At 42.5% G+C, this 17,802-nt stretch overlaps 1 long non-coding RNA gene across 1 annotated transcript in view; it reads right to left on the reverse strand.

Moving 5' to 3' along the window:
- Window positions 1–15,210, reverse strand: part of LOC109465433 — a 39,384-nt gene extending 24,174 nt beyond the window's left edge. Inside the window, exon 1 of the long non-coding RNA XR_002139958.1 lies at window positions 15,170–15,210. This is a non-coding gene — a long non-coding RNA (uncharacterized LOC109465433). The remainder of the gene's footprint in view (window positions 1–15,169) is intronic.
- Window positions 15,211–17,802: the final 2,592 nt, after the last annotated feature.

Consider the following 17,802-nt stretch of genomic DNA (forward strand, 5'->3'; position numbering starts at 1 on the left):
CATTTACAGAGAAACAAAACTACTGTATTGCAAAAGCCCTTGCAAATTACATATTGGATAATAATAATAATAGAAAAATATAGTTTCTATACCTGAATATGACCTTATATATATAATATCCATGGGCCATGGAGTAGTTCCATACATGATCCAAGAGTCCACATATTGGATAATAATAATAATAGAAAAATATAGTTTCTATACCTGAATATGACCTTATATATATCCATGGGCCATGGAGTAGTTCCATACATGATCCAAGAAGTCCAGTGAGAATTTTGTCTAACCCAAGCTGAGCGTATGCAAATCATTCCTCTCCCTCTCACACCTGTGATACCGGTGATCCCTCTGAGAATGTCACAAACAACATTCTACCTGCCTGCAACTCTCTCTCTGCATGCAGCGACAACAGTCTAGATATCAGGAGCCGGCTATACGTGTAACTCTTGTCACTCTTTTCCTGACTTCTGTATCAGAAATAATACTGTAAGTCTTTCCTCCATACCTGCTCATGTTTAGCAGTTACTGGGACAAAGGAGGAATCCCGGTTGTGAGGTGAATTCGGCTGGCCCCGGGGTGACCCTGGTCGGACAATACACTCCAAACTTCTCCCCCAGCCTATACTTTCATGTCCTAATCCCCTCAAACAGTCACTCATACCCGCCGAGCTCAACAATGTTAATATTTAACAACAATCACAATTATTGCCGGCCTTTGATAACAGTGAAGAGGTCAACACTTCAGCGCCGGGGACGTGTCGGAACCAACGCGGCGACGGACAGGTCGTAAAGAACACACTTAGGAAAGGTCAATTAGGAGGGCCGCGCACTCGTGGCACAAGGACAAAATCACACTCATACATGCGAGCACGTTTCTGCAGAAAAATAAAAATCCCTGCTGAGATAGAAGGATGGAGAAGGTGTTTACAGGTGTGTTTTTCCAACAGGTGTGAACTTCAGGTGCAGGTGTCACTCACTCCACAGGTGAGTTTGCCTCAGAAAAGGTGACACTGGAAGGTCATTTCAAGGAGACACAGGTGTGATGAGGAAATTCTGTCTTAGACACGGACAGTCTTCAGGGAGATGGTACTTCTTCTTCGAGTAGTACGCAAGTTGAAGTACTGACAATCAACAAGTCCAAGTGGTAGTACAGGTTGCCAAGGGATCATGGCGACGCCGGTATCTCTCATATAACTCAGGAACTGGCCAGTCATGGGGGGATTACCATCGTTGATAAGTGCGCGGACACGGAGCAATTTCTAAGACCACAATTACTAGAACTCTTAACAACAGACCAAAGTACAGGTTATACTGCCGCCTTATTGGAACTCGACAATCCCCGATGTGTGTTTTCCCGTCGTCAATCTTTTGGTGGATGTACTTTCTAGGGGAATTTCAATGGCCCAGTCTCTTTTATGTCGAATGTTACTGATCTTTCCATCATACCTACTTACCACCAACACCTGTCTATAAACATAATCTGACAATGTATATAGATATAACAAAAAAGTTTTCGTGTAAAATCTTAAGTTATGGTGGATGAATCCATCTGCAAAACTTAACCTTCTCCCTGTTGCCTAACCCCATAACCAATACAAACTGGATGCCAAATGGCTACCTTAGCCTGCTGAAGGTTAACAAACTCGAACACTTCTTATAGTACGTGTAGTCCTTAGTAAGAAGTGGTGATTCTACTATCATGAAAGTTCATCTGTGTTGGTAGTTACATGTTTAAAGTTAAAACTTTAGATCCAACACAAAAAGTTCTCTCACCTAGAGCTTTCGACCACTTTTCGATTCACTGGGTCAGTCTACTGAGGAAGACCAGAGTGACTGGTCGAAAGCTCTATGAGTGAGAGAACTTTTTGTGTTCAGTTGGATCTAAAGTTTTAACTCTAAACAAGTGATGATCCTATCCTTACCTGCTACAGACAGACAGACACCCACAGTTGAAACTCCATCTTGTTCCCCCCACGAAAGCCACAACAGCAGCAGACACAAACAGCACAGTACCTGATGAAGCAGGTTTAATTAACTAGCAGGGTACAACATGACCCAGGGTGCAGCAGCCATTCCAGGCACAGTTGACACAGGAGAGACCTTCCCCTGATGGCATGTCACCCCTGTCAGGGGGCCTCCAACAAGCTGTCTACTGTAGAATTATCCCGTGCCAGTCAAACTCACAGCTAGAAGTTTTAACGCGCTGCCAGAATGTAAGAAAAAATTCTATCCCATTCAAAATATATTTTAGACACTGGGTAGAAATGTTTGGAAAGGCTGTACGGTTACTAGAAAATACAAAATAGAGCGCTTGTTCGACAGTAGTCTAACCTGGAATGTGGTTTTTAATAAAAGCTGGGTAAGTCTAAGCGGAGTGTTTCGTGAGCCAATAAAAAGTTATCGCCCCTTCCTGAAAGCCACTTGTCATTTATGAAGTCCTCCATCTTTCTGAAACACCTGAAACAATATTCCCGAGAGCCCCTTGATCAAATATTGAACCCTGGCGGCTGATAAGGCCCTTATTTACACACCGCTATTGACAGTTGAAGGCAGCCACCTGTGGGGACCGCTGGGCTTGGGGACCGACCAGTGGATATACAGTAACACACAGTTAAACCTAGGCTGGAAATATATATATATATCTATACTGTAATTCACTCTATGTTCACGGTAGCAAAAGTTCACGGTCTGAGAAAAATGGACACGTTCACGGAACTATATGTTCATGGTTGCGACAGTGCAGAAACGTAATGATAAGTTCACGGTACAGAAGTGACAGTTATAACAGTGAACATAACGATAGAGAGAGAGAGAGAGAGAAAGATAGAGAGAGAGGGAGGAAGAAAGGGAGAGAGAGGGAGAGAAAAACTGTGAGGACTCCTCTATTTCGATACTGACCATTGGATATACAGACTAACAGAACCAAACCTGGGCTAGAAATACTGGGGGGATGTGTACTTTTGTGTGCACTAACTTGGACCAATAGTTACACATAGTCAAACCTGGGCTCGAAATAATGGGTACTGTGGTGACCAAAACTTAGTTGTGACTTTTTGTCTGCACCTCTATATTTGTATAGGATTATGTTTGTAAATATACTATCATACACTAATCTAGAATGCAGGAAAAAACAATGACAGAAAAAACAATGAAACCTCTGTTGTACTACAGTATGATAGTACTTTGTTTTTAAGATTTTAAATTTCAGATTCAAGATCTGATTGTCCGAAGAGTGTCAGTAAAGATAGGGAAGAAAAACAGAGACTTGCCTCAGAACTGGGGCACTTTTAAACTTGTAAAAACAAAAGTAAACAAGAGTAGAAACTGTACTATTTCATGGTCCAACCAGACTTATGAATACCTGGTATACCTCATAAAAAGGCCCTTCAACAGTTTTATCAGCGTTGTGGGTCAATAATAAGAAAACAGCTCTTTGAAACTTGTCACATTTAAAGCAAATTCATCACCGTGTAACAGGTAGCCAGGCCAGTATAGCTGTCAATCTTCAACTGGACAAAGTCCATTGAACTGAGGTGATAACAGAACAGACCCATGTATGGAGGGAAAATTTGGCACCCTGCCCTGCAACCATGGTCTTCCTCTCTTTGCAAGTTGTTGGCAAGTCTTGAAAAATCCCGAGCTAGAGGTCGGCTCAGTCCATTTGTCAGACCTGCCGGTTGCGTGTAAGTAAGAAGGCCTGGAGCTTGTATATGCATGGATATGCATGGCTAGGGCATTAAAACCTGTCTCTAACTGTAATACCACCTCGTGCATACCACACTTACCCTCTTATCCTTGAACTGTATGTGGGTAAATCACACAACAAACAACCCAGTAAAACTGCTTTACAACATCTGCACATTTCGTTGATGAAGGTTAGACATCCTGGTAATGAGATACACAGGCCAGTTGCTACAATAACAGGGACCTCCCTAAACAATGGAGCAGTGGAGCTCCTCCACCCAGTCCTTATCTCAGCTCCACCCTGTTAATTTTCAAAACTAGTGTTTTTACACCCTTTTCCAGGGTTCTTCGGTCAAATTTACCGATATTTCGCACCCTCCTCCATTCTGTCCTAAATTTCTGGGGAGATCCCTGAATAAGTAGCGGATGAATGCTACTTGAAACGCCTGACAGTTTTCAAAATCCAATCTATCCAGTTGCTACCTTGAATGACAGAATTCTTGAGTAACTACACATTTCATTTGATTTCTCTACAATATTTTCAACACAAACAATTTCCAATGACAACTAAGAAAAGTTTATCTGAAAAAAATGAAAGAAAGTGCAGGAATACAAGGGGTACAAAATAAACTTATCCTGTCTCCCCTCATGACCCTATTCTACTCTGCGAAATGAAAAAGTTCTTACATCTGATGATGGTGTCAACAGAACGCTCATTTCTCTCCAACCCAGTCAAAACACAAACTCAGTAGGAAGTCAGCCAGCCTTTCTCAGCCAAACTCAGTGAACCTTACCAAACCAAAGCCACCAACCTCCTGTCTTCATTTACAAACAGAAGAGAGACCCAGGTCCCCAACTCTCTCTCTTTCCCATCATCGCAGGACCACACATCACTTTTGAAGCTTCTCTCGTCCAGAATCATAATAATGAAGTGATATCTAAGAAGAAAACCTCGCTCAGAGCCCACCTACGATTTCTGTTTTGGCCCAGGTTTTAGTTGTGCTAAGGAAAGAAAAATAAAGGCCAGGAAACACGATCCACCCAATCTGCGCTCCCCTGTCTGTCTGCTGCGCTATAACGGCTGTTAGGCTGACAAGGTTGGAAATTAACCTTCTCAGATGGAACCCAAACACCAGAAACTCAAATCTAGTTCCACACACATCACGACAGGCTCCAAACTGCAGGGTTATGGACGTGTGGGAGAGGATTTGCGAGTGAAGGCAGCCTGGCGGGGCGAAAACAAAATTTCCCAGCCAGCTTATTTCCAGCCGTGCCTGCCACCTTGATCCTTCTGACACACACAAGCTGCTCCACCGTTCAATGGTTCTTATTGTACGGGAGCGCTCGATAATAATTGGCTGCAATTATGAGCGTTTTGTCAGTCGGTTTGTTACATCAAGGGCAGGCGAATGTTCGGAGGATCACTCCAGACCTACTCAACTGCTCCCTTCCGATCCGTGCCAGCTACCGTACCATTATGCCCTTCCAGAAGTCACCGTACACACAACGAGAGGTCGGTGGCATTTAGGCAACAAAGGAGGGCAGGACCCGCATTACGTTTACAGTGCAGATGCGCACGGACTAACCGCATTTTTGTCCACCCGGAGTAACTGCCTCAGGCCTGGAGGCTACGGCCGGACACCTGGCAAATGCACGTGGGAACAAAGGCGAAAACAAGAGCCGAGCTGCGCAGGCTCGCTAACAAAGGGGCACGGCCAAGTTTACGGAAGCGAGCTCGAGCCAGCCGTGTTTGAAGTCGGTATGGACCGTAATCCCCGTCTACAAATTATCACCGGGAAAAACTACTGGGAAACCAACACGCCTGCAACTTCAAAGGGTCCCCCAGAAATGTTGGAATACCTTGGCAAGCTACCCCGTGCCCGGAATGCCAAATTAGGTTAAGTTAAGAAGGCAAGGGAAAGAGAAATCCCCAACACTGGACCTCCCCTTCCCTTGTACACTTCATTCCGGGGTGGAAATCGCTGCAAAGTGGTTCCAATTAATGAACTTGTGCCTGTTGATGAGTTCAGATGGGCCTACTTATTGCGATGGTGAGATATGATGGGGAGGGGGGCACAGGAATCCGGACCTGCATGGGGTTAGTGGAGGAAATACTGTAGAGAGAAACTGAAGAGCGAGAGAAGTTAGCACGGAAAATTTCACATTTTGGCCATTTTCTGACCATTTTCGACAACATTGCTACTATGGGAAAACTATAGATCTGCACCCACTTAATCTGCTTTTCTTTCCTTTCCTTGTAATATCCCCAGGATTCTCAGTCAATGGAATATGAGTCATAACAAAAAGTTACTGACAGCCTAACTAAAAAGCAAAATGTGTACTGTGTACATTGATTTGAAGGTCCTTTCACTTCCTAGAAGATATTCAATTCAGATAAGATGTGTCATATCAATTATCATTGTATGTAACTTGTCAAAACTATCAAACATAAAACAAAAGAAAAATAGCTCAATTGTCTCTTCATACTAAAAATAATACATACTGTATATAATTTGCAAGTCATAGAACAACCTTCACTTTGTGCTCAATTTTTTTTACTGGACCAAAGCTTTTTTCCCCTCCATTCATTTGCACTGCCTTAGCAATACCAGGTGGATTCTGTACCTCTGTTTCTCTGTTGTTTATGTATTATTTATTCTCAAACGGTGTCGTATAAGCCCACACGGGCTGGGCGTGGTATGCGCACGACACGAAAATAAAGTTTCATTCATTCATTCATTCATTCATTCATTCATTCATTCATTCATTCATTCATTCATTCATTCATTCATTCATTCATTCATTCATTCACCAGGGGTGTACAAAAATTCTGGCCTGTTTCAATATATGGGGCATGCCCTCGAAAACCTGCAAGTGTTTACCCAATACTGTAGAGTCCAGGCATTGCTGTGTACAATCCTGGGACTCTATTTGAACACCATCGGCAACTTTTCACTCACGTCGGATCGCCGTGCTTATTGTACATGCCCCGCACACACGCGCGTCTCCGACTGCTAAAAAACTCCCCCACCTTCAGCGGAAGTTTCTTGTCGCTCCTGCGTCCAGTTTTAGACAATACAAACCTGTCCTAAAGACAGCGCGGACGTCACTTGTGACGGGACTTTTTAATTAAGACTCGTGATGGATTGCTCGCGAAATCCTTTCAACTCTGACTGTGATTGATGACCTCCTGTTCACCTGGCCTGGTACCTGCTGCACCCAAGGACAGCCACAGACAAAATCAAACCTCGTAAAAATAACCAAAAGGCGTTTTCTTTTCACCTCATCTCTCTTTGAACACTTCTTGGGGGAATAAATTAAGGTGCAGAGATTTACAAGTGTCGTTTTACCATTACGAAATGTCACTCAGAGCCAGACTTTTATAGGTTTCTACATGATAACGTTACTGATTCAACTGAGCAGAAACAGTAAAAACTCTCGGAGTTGTCTGTTCAAAATAAAGACATTGATGACTCTAATTCAAAGCCCTGACAAAAATTATCAAAAAGTTTTCTTTCATAAACAACATCTTACAAAAACTATGATATACTACAGAATTACAATAAAACAAAGCTCCTAACAATACAATAAGTCAGAGTTTTTAGTTTCCCATACACGTACACATACCTTGATACCTTGATACACATGCAAAACTTCCAATAGTGTGCATTATAATGTACATACATGCTGTTTTCACTGAACCTACAGGCACACACAACTGATTCAAAGTCACATAAAATAACCTTCCCGCAGGGAATTCTCCAACCTATAGCATCTGGATTACAACAAACTTTGCTGGCAAAAACAGGAAATTTTGTTTGTTTCAGCAGAGTCCTATATACACAGTAGTACTTACTAGTACTACAGATTTGTTGGCCTCGAACGAACCCTTGCACAACTAACCTCCTAATGACAGAACAACTCTGACCATATTGTAAACCACGGCATCATTTTCAGACCATTGTACCTGACCATTATTCCCCGCCGGTTTGCCATTCTGTCCCCAAAGTTGCCAATTACAAAGAACCCCGACCAACAATAGAAAATATTACCCACACTTCAGTAGTCACACCTCGGCGGCTAAACAACACTAAACAACACACTCGGCAAAACAGATCTCTTCTGGGGATTAACTCAAGAGGTGGATACAGGTGTCCTCTGGGCTCCAACAGAATAGAAAAACACTGATGCAAACAGATATACCCATGATTTAACTAGAGCCAAGCTGAGGTTTAGTTTTGACGTGTTTTAGGCGTTTTTATACGGCTAAAATCTTTCTTGTACTGGTAACTTTTCTGGGATGGCGTGTTTGATACAGCCTGGGCAGTTTGATACTGTGTTGTAGCCACAAATGATCTGCTTGGAGATTACTGTACGTGATTTCTCTTTACGTACATCAGAAGTGATTGACGCTCACACCTCAGTGAACAGCGGTGTAAGAAAGCATCTGAATCTGCTTACCGAGTTTCTGATGCTTCACCGTGAGGACACCACTGGCACGTTTCGTTCGTTCCTTCCCCCTGGCATTCAGATGGCCACCATTACGCTCGACAAATTTCCCAGGCCCGTCGGAAAAGCTGTTGCTTCGCTGCAAACACAAAACGCCTACCGCTGTAGCCGCCGCTAGCTGCATTCCACATTCCGGCACAAACTGCCCCTGCCAGCGCCGGACGATTCACCCCGCTGAGCCACCATTGGCACCTTCCAGCCCTCCACAAGTCGTTCCATCTGTGCCCTTTGAACCCAATACTGTAACAAATACCGGCGACCCCTGACCCTGTGGTGCCAGGGAGACAGGAAAGTCTGCTCAGTAGGATTGAGGGGAAACCATGCATGGCAAATTCATTTCGGCGTCCTGGCCTCTGGTGGTCGCGGATAAAAGAATGGACAAAAGAGCGAATGAGGCTACACATGGAGTGTTTTTTAGTGCCAGAGGCGACAAAACACTAACGTTGTGATCGTCTGCGATCCACACTTTTCTAGCTTTTCCCCTACCCCAACCTGCCGACAGAGGAGTCAAGAATCACTGTTGTTCCCAACAATGCCAGGATTGACCCAACAGAAGTTTATATTTGAGGCTTTAAACTCCTGATAGAATGATAAGATACAAAGGAACAAATGGGGCTGTGCACACGGGGTATGTAGCTTGCCCCCGGGCCACAAACTTCGAGAGTTGTTCGGGGAGATAAACACGTTGGCTAAACATGTCTGCTGCTGCTACAGTCACCTCAGGTGTGGGGAGTTTGTCTGATCCTGACAACAGCAGTATGTGAAAACTCTCCAAGCAGAGGTCAAGGCTACGGCTTATTTTTGGCGTGTTGTTGAGGATTTTTGTCTGACTTTCTTTTCTGCACTGTAATTTTTTCGTTACACAAGCCCTAAAAAACTTCCAGTACAACAAAGAAGGCCCAAGAAAAACACCTACAATATGCCAAAAATAAGCCAAAACCTAAACCTCTGCTTGGAGAGTAATATGTGGGGAGCGCTCCAGTAAACACAACCAACTGGAGTATAAAAGTTTTAGGATGTGCCTGTAGGAAATATGGTGACAAGCCATGAAGAAGATTTACTGAACTGGGTCAAGAGACACTTGTTGAATCCACATGTTTTCTCTCTCTCAAAGATTGACCAATGTGTTTTACTTACATAATGTAAGGTATTTTATAAAATACATCCCAATAAAACCAAGACTTTTACTTCTTCTGTGTGCATTACAAAGCCCAGATCTTCAAGTAAAAAACTGCAGAATACACACTCGAATCAGCTGACATGCCACCTATCTATCAATCAACCTTTGACTTGAAAACACATCTTATAAACATAAACAACTTTTTATAGAGCTGAGTAGATTTGGTGCAGTGTTTCAGTGCAGGTCCCTGGGACAGAGAACAGACAATAGTGGCAGTGTGGCCTGCTCTACTGTCCATCACCCACACCATACCTAATACTTCCCAGGTGTGGGGAGAGAACACAGCATAATGCATTAGGGATGCATTCCTCACCCTTCACTCCTGCTTACCATCAAGAACTATCCAACAAGTAACACTTCTTACCTGTACATTCCTTTACTATAGGCACTATACAGTCAGTAAGTATATTACTATTAGTGCCAAGAGTAACAATTTGGTAAATAAACAAAAATTGATGAAATAGATTTTAACTACAGGACCATGATTCTGTTTCTTTCTTTTTTTTCACAATCTTAATTCTTTATCTTACCGGGAACTTGGAATTGAAACTTATGTTACATGAACATAATAAATTCTCAATATTGATGAAATCCAGTATTATTATTTACCTTTGGCTACATGTCAATGTCATGAGTGGGCAATGTTGCTGTGTATAAACTACATGTTATACACTGACTTAATCTGATAAAACTCCTGTTTCTTCTTGCTATGGAGGAAATACAGTAGCAAACTTTTTGAAACATCAGTCCTTGAGAAGGTAGAAATATTTTTTTCAACACACACAGTGGTCTTCTTACTGTATACACATGGGAAAAGAGAGTTTCAGAGTTTCCATATTACATGGTACCATATTATTACAAATAACTTTTTGCTTTTGATGGGATGAAAAGCAAAGTGGCCCACCATGCAAGAGGGTTTGATTCAGCTTCATTCATATTCAATCTTACAGAGTACAGGTTGTTTTGGCTGAGTGGGAATCCCAATCACTTTCACAATATATAATATTATAAGGAACATGATACATTCTAGCCTGGATGCCAGACCCAAAGCACACTGGACACAAAATATTTCAGTGAGCCTGGGTCCCCTGCTCACTGAGATACTTTGTGTCCAGTGTGCTATGGGTCTGGCATCCAGGCTAGATACATTCATTCTTTCAAACATGGGCCAGTTTCAAGTAAATTACCTTGATACCTTGATACTTCTACAGGAGAGGAGGCTTCTCGGCAGCCTGTTGTGTCCTGATCCTCACTCATACTGCGTACTTTCGTCTCTCCCAGTGATTATCTAAGCTGTTTTGGACTAGCCTGGATGCCAGACCCAAAGCACACTGGACACAAAATATCTCAGTGTGCAGGGGACCCAGGCTCACTGAGATATTTGTGTCCAGTGTGCTATGGGTCTGGAACCCAGGCTATTTTGGACTGGTTTATGCTTTCTGCCATGACTACATTGTCTGGTAGGGAGTTCCACTGTGATTTGTAAAATGTATAACATGGAAGTCTGCAATACCTGGGGTATGTAATAATGTGAGGTGTATGAGCGACCTACGATGGACGAACATCATGAGCGACCTAAACTGGAACCTAAGCTCCTACGTGGCCGAAGACATCTACTCTACTCTACTCTATCTACTATGATACCAGCAATGGCTGCCATAGCCCATGTACACTAGGCTCAAAGTTATCCTATGCACACTGGATAACTGAGCCTAGTTGTGTGCTGTGAGTCTGGCACCCAGGCTATACTATGGCTGCCAGTGATCCACTTCTACTGTGGCAATCCAAATCACATCAAATCACATCAGTGTGATTGATTTATATCAGTATAAGTGATCTGCCATGTTGACAGCACTTCAGTGGACTGGTAGACCAAAAGTGGGTGACAGTTCGGTGATTTGCCTACCAATAATTTGCATTTGTCTTTGACATTAATTTGCATGTACAACAAAAAACAGTGACCCCTTATATTCTCCAGTCTGTTTAATTTTCCAAGACTGAGCTGTCTCTTTCAGGAGGGATTATCCTGTCACAAATGTCCCTGAGCTACACTTGCTGATAATCCTGGCTATAAATGTAACTTAAATCACAGTGACACATACATAAATACCACTTGCCTTACTGTCAGGGACAACAACAATGTGGTAAATTATACAAACCAAACCAAATACATGCTCTGTACTAACCATTAACCTTGACCGGATCTAACATTGAGAAAGTTTCAAAGTAATTTAGTTGTAAGACATTTGTATACTTCAAGAAGTACTCGTTTCTAATGTTGTTTTAAGTTAAAAATTTCCATCTAACACAAAGTTCTCAAACATTGAGCTTTCGACAGTCAAGTTTTAGAAAGTTTTAACTTTTAACATGATGTAACTACCAACACAGATGAACTCTCATGATAATATTTTTATACCAAAGGAATTGTTTCCAGTGTTGTTGTATTTTCCAACATTATCTCCAATCAAAACTCGGAAAAAAGGCCGCCCTCATTTGCGATACAAGGACATCTGTAAGAGGGACCTTAGGGCAGCACACATCGACTCCGAGTCCTGGGAGAACATCGCCCTTAACCGCACCCTGTGGAAATCCACTGTCAAAACAGGGGTGAAGAGGGCGGATGAGGATCGGGACAGACTGCGAAAGGAAAAGAAAGAAAAACAAAAGACGAGACCAGCTCAGCATACTTCAACATTTATCTGTGAGAGCTGCAACAGAGACTGCCACTCAAGGATCGGTCTATACAGCCACAGGAGAACCTGTTCAAGGAGGCGCGTGCCATCGTCTGCCCAGACGGAGGGAGGCCAATGATGATGATGATGATGATCTCCAATCAAAGCACAAGACAGTTGACTTGAAATATCCTCTTTCAGCCAGTTTATTCAACAAGCCCAGACAAGTTTTTATGAGTCAGCCAACCTCCAGATTTCACAACAATCCAGGTTCTAACATTCCTAGTGGGACCCTCCTGATCATCATTGAGGTCTACATGTGAAGCTGTCAACTTCACCATAAAGAACAAACCTCTATCATGTCAATGATAAAGGTTAAACATCCAAGTAATATTCAAGACAACAGTTCAAGACTGTCAGCTACTTGAGTAACTGGCTAAATTTTGAAAAACCACTAGCTTTTCAAACTCTCAAGGTATCAAAGTACCTATCAAATTGCTTGAGAGGCTGTTTTCTTGTAAAACTCTAAGACCAAGGTCAGAGTCAGACACCCACTGACCCAGGTAATAACTTAAATAAGACAAAAGAAAAAAACACAAGAAAATAGCTACTGGATAGATTTAGAAATACCAAAGGCCTTTCAATTTTCAAACGTTATCCAGTTGCTTTAGTAACTGTTTTCTTGTAAAACTCTAAAACCAACAACTGCTTTTTTTCTTCAACCTGTAAAAGTAAAACCCTCACCAGTTCCTCTCTAGCTCTGCACCTCCCCCCCCCCTCCCCATCCCTGCTCCAGGCCTTGCCCCTAAATCCTATCAAAATATCATTAATCTCCCCACCCTACAGCAGGGATTGTTTTCTTTTCTCCCTGCCTGCATCTTTCCCAGACATCTTGGCTCTCCTCCTGGGCTGTTATTGTAACTTGTTTCTCTGCCTGTGGAAGTAATTATTGGGGAGCCTGTGAGGCTGCAGCGGCAGTAAACTAGCCTGCTCCCGAGGTGGACTTGATAAGGTGCTGCAGATCTGGGGCCGCGATACGCACTTGAACTTGCGGACGGGGTCACCCCCTGGCGCAGGGCATGCTGGGAAGGGAGGGTTACACATACCAGCTGGCCGCAGCGGTGATCATGTGACAGGGATGGGTTATGTCAGGCTGGGCTGACAGACAAACATGCCACAGTCTTGCCTGCAGTAGGGCCACAGCTCAGGAATCCACAATGGTCACAGCTAAACAGTAGCACAGCAATTTGGCTGGTAGTTCTACATCTACATTCTATAGTATACTGGACAAGACCCTCACCACGTCCAGGTGATGCCACAGTCCTGCAGTAGGGCTACACTGAGCACAGCTCAGGAATCCACACTCATTGGGCACAACGAAACAGTAGCACTGCAGTTTGGCTGGTAGTTCTACATCTACATTCTATTGTATACTGGACAAGACCCTCATCACGTCCAGGTGATGCCACAGTCCTGCCTGCAGTAGGGCCACACTGAGCACAGCTCAGGAATCCACAATGGTCACAACTAAATAGTAGCACAGCAATTTGGCTGGTATTTCACCCAACAGAGAACCATAAAATATAGTACAAAATGAACCATTAGACTCTATGATTATTTGACTCAACTTTAGAAAGAAGTATAGGTATGTTGGGAGAATGGGTTTCAAAAGCTTTGTTTTTAGTCTTATAATCTTATTCATGGTATGGCAAGTGTGCTAAAGTTTTAACATGACATATATATATACTAATATAGGCTAGACATGTGTTTTTTTTTTCTAATCTTCATTTGCAAAAGCTGAATTATTTGTGAAGAACAAGAGAATTTGCGACATTCCAATTGCAACAGAATTGAAAAATATACATTGAAAAGGAAGCCGCAACATGCTAAAAGTACCAACAACACAATAATAACAATACTACACATTGGCAGAAAAGGATCCACTTTAATAAAGTGGGTTTGGGAGTACATGTACATAAAAAGTTAACAACCTGTTGAATCTTGATCACTATTAACAGTTCAAAACAAATTAACGATCATCAATTAAGTGTGACAGATCCAGAACCTGAGAAGTACACACCAATAGATTATCTAACGAATTAACTCAAAGTTCCCTTGAAGACAACAAACGATATAAATTATAACGTATGTGAAACAAATGTGACCATCCAAGTCCGCCTTGTTAATCAGACACCCCGACCTTCCTACCTTACCACACCTAATCACGCGTGTAAAGCGCACAATTCATCCCAAACACTCCACTCAGCACGCAAGATGATCATAATAAATAATGACAACAAATTACGTCCTCTCACATAAGTCACCGGGATCTCGTTATTCCGTGACAAGACTGGTTTTCACGCAATTACGGGACTGACTGCACACAAAAAGAGCAGCAGCAACTCTTCCTGACATGATTTTGAAGAAATCTTGAGCTGATTTGAAGGAGAAGAGCAAGTCAGAAGGCCACCCTGGAATCTGACACCAACAGTGTTGACCCCTGCGCCGAGGTTAACTATCGGGGTGAACAGATTTTTACACCCAAGTCTTCAAACCACCCTCCCAACAACCACGCAAACCCTTCACACGAATTCCTACCACACTACCGACTGGTAAACTTTCGGTAACACTACTCCTGAACATCGTTCATAATTTATAGAGCCCTCTCGGGCAGAAATCGGGGATGCTTTTGACAGCTGCAACCCACAAAGATACAGATCTGAGAACCTATAAATATTCATGTTCCATTAATTAGAACAATGCAGCGGAGTTTCCATCGCGAGTAGAACTCGCGTCAACAAATAGCGAACTTAGGGCCACATCGGGCTCGTTTCAAAATAACAGGCCACGAATCGAGCTCGTAAGACATGCAGGGACCAGGATACGGGCTGTTTTTGGCGTCTTTGCGCGCAGAAAGTGAACGATGGCGAACAAAGTTTACAACTTTCAAAACAATGAATCTTTGCAACTATCTGCAACATGATACCCTCCAGCTATGTGGCCTCAAACAGACGATTCCGGGCGAAAACTGCGAAAATGACACCCAAACGAGACCGAAGAGTATCTCATGTAGTTCTTCGTGAGAGTTTTTGACACTCTGTGAGGGAAATAAGGGAGAATTTTACCTGAAATTCGAAGCTAATTCGCGATCCCTGTCCCCGTCAGCCATCTTGCCTGGAAATGACCCAGCTGTGGCCTCCCGTCATGCACCAGTGAAGGCATCCAACTATAAATCACAAATCTGTCCCAAAATCAACAAAAAGTATAACAAAAGCGACTGTCTCTAATACCGATATACGTACAATTAAGATAAATATACATTATCTTCTTTGAATGTGTACATGTCTCTGTTTTCAGGCGTATAAAGGATTCAGGGGCTCCTGAGGTGTTTTTAAGTTTAGTTGCGTTCGTGACCACGCCCATCGGGTCAAGGCAGGTCACCGAGCCAGGAATGTCGCGAAAGAAAAACATCAACATCTCACTTGGAAGACGGGCCCTGTTTTAGTTCAGACGCTGGAGTTCTGCAACCGTGCCTCGCATAGCGGCGCTTCGAAGCAACAGTTGTCGTCTCTGACGTTAGCATAATTTCACAACTTTTATAATTACCCATTTTATCACGGTGCATTATTTAGCAGGCAAACGACTCAGCAACGACCTCTAGCGGGGTAATTAAAACCGACAACCTCGATCCTTTTGCTGCAGCCTTTCTAGACTATTACAGATTTTACGAAACATGGGCAAAGACTGCTGTAACTTTAGATGGAAAACCCTCCATTTAAATTATGAATGAATGGTTTATTTGTAGTAGTAAAACAACAAGAAGCATTTCACAGTCTTCTGACTGAAGTACACACTCCGTTAACGGGAGGGGTCCTAATTCCGACCTATGTTCCATACAAACGCACATACCTTTGGTAATAGTTTATCTGACCCAAAATATCGTCAAACCCCGAACAAGTGTCGAATTCAGACAGATTTTTCACTTGTCTGTTGTCGGAATGTACGAACTAAAACAAAATTTGTGAGATTACCGATATCAACACAAAAACTTTGTCCATTCTTGTGGTTATTTTAGGCACGTGCTCCCATGCGGCACAGCGCCGCAACAAGGATTTTTCAAACTAGTACGGATAGGTCGGAATTAGGGCACCCCCCCGTTAACATGTAATAAAATCACAATTCTTAATTACACTACAAATACTCATAATTACAAACACCATTAAATTAGCATTAGAGGTCTACATTCATTTATAAGTCTGACTACATTTACTCAAAGAAGAAGAAGAAGACAAAGTACAGGTAAAGTTTTTTTACCCACCTGTGCCGCCACTTCATTATTTAACGTAGTGGCACAACATATTGTGCAGTTATCATTTACTTTGGGTGCCTTTTATCAACCACTGACGCAGGTGGACCAATAATGGAGACTTTGAATCTTTTCGCAGACGGCTGCCTCTTTTTTGACAAACAAGTATTTTTTCCTGTTGGCACGCAATTTACAGTATGGATGCCTGCCTTGATCCTGCAGGTAGTCCAGAGTCACGTCGGCGAGTGTCAGCAGCGTTGACATGCGGAATTATACCGCACTGTGGCAGCACTGCATCAATGTTATACACCCCATGTCTAACGAGGATTGTTGCAGAATGTAAATCTTTGACATTTTAATTAATAAAACTATAGCCTGGGTTCCATCCTGGTTAGTTTGCGTCCGCTCCGAGCGGACGTAAACTAACCAGGATGGAACCCAGGCTAATAAAACTACGTTGTGAACTTTAAAAGTCTGAATTGTGTTGTTGTTGATCAGTGCTTTTTGGCGTATCATATTTGTTTATTTGTTTATTAGACCGATCTCCATTAGTTTGTACAGACATCATTTGCCATACATACTATTCTTCCTGGAGTCGTTGACTACAAACTACTTTCATCACAACATGGTAAGGCTTAACTACACACTACATAACCACACACAACATGCAAGTAGTACCGAGAGGTCAGAGGTCGTAAAAATTAAATTTAGACAAAGATTCATATTTACATATCTACATTTCTACTACCACCATGCTTGTAAGGGTTTGGAGGTGTCCACCACAGTTTTCAACCATTCCCGGATATGTTTCTTAAACGATGTAGGTGCGGATAGTCTGATGTGTTGTGGAAGTGTGTTATATGATTTAGTGCAGCGGTACAGAAATGTTCGTTTGGCTTAGGCTGTTCTTGGTTTTGGCAGTCTGAAGCCCCCCCTATGTGCTAGGCGTGTATTGTGTTGGTGAGTATCATTAACTGTCTGTAATCTTTTGTAGATTGATTCTGGCTTTTTGGTTGTGAGAATTTTCTTGAACATTGAAAGTGTTCCTGCGTACAACCTCTCTTTGACAGTGGACCAGTGTAGGCGTGTGTGCATATCGTCAATGCCAGAGCTATACTTGGCATTTAGCACCAGTCTGGCTGCTTTGTTTTGAATGATCTGAAGTTTGTTAAGGTGAGATTGCGGACAGGCCGACATTATGCATGAGCAATAGTCCAAGTGACTTAAGACAAGTCCTTGTGTTACTGTTTTTAGCGTTTCATTTGGGTAAACTTACATATGACTGAATTAAATATCTCAAAACAGACTAAGAATCACGATGCACTACAACATATGTAAACACAGGAACAAGATAGTAAAAATACTAGTCAGAATCTGCCTAGTACCAAGAGTCATCAGTTGTCATTGAATTTTAACCTTATCCAATAATTAGCTTGTAAGGAGTGCTGATTA

The sequence above is a fragment of the Branchiostoma belcheri genome, unplaced genomic scaffold (assembly GCF_001625305.1).
Source record: "Branchiostoma belcheri isolate BF01 breed outbred unplaced genomic scaffold, Haploidv18h27 scaffold15, whole genome shotgun sequence".
NCBI classification, from domain to species: Eukaryota; Metazoa; Chordata; class Leptocardii; order Amphioxiformes; family Branchiostomatidae; genus Branchiostoma; species Branchiostoma belcheri.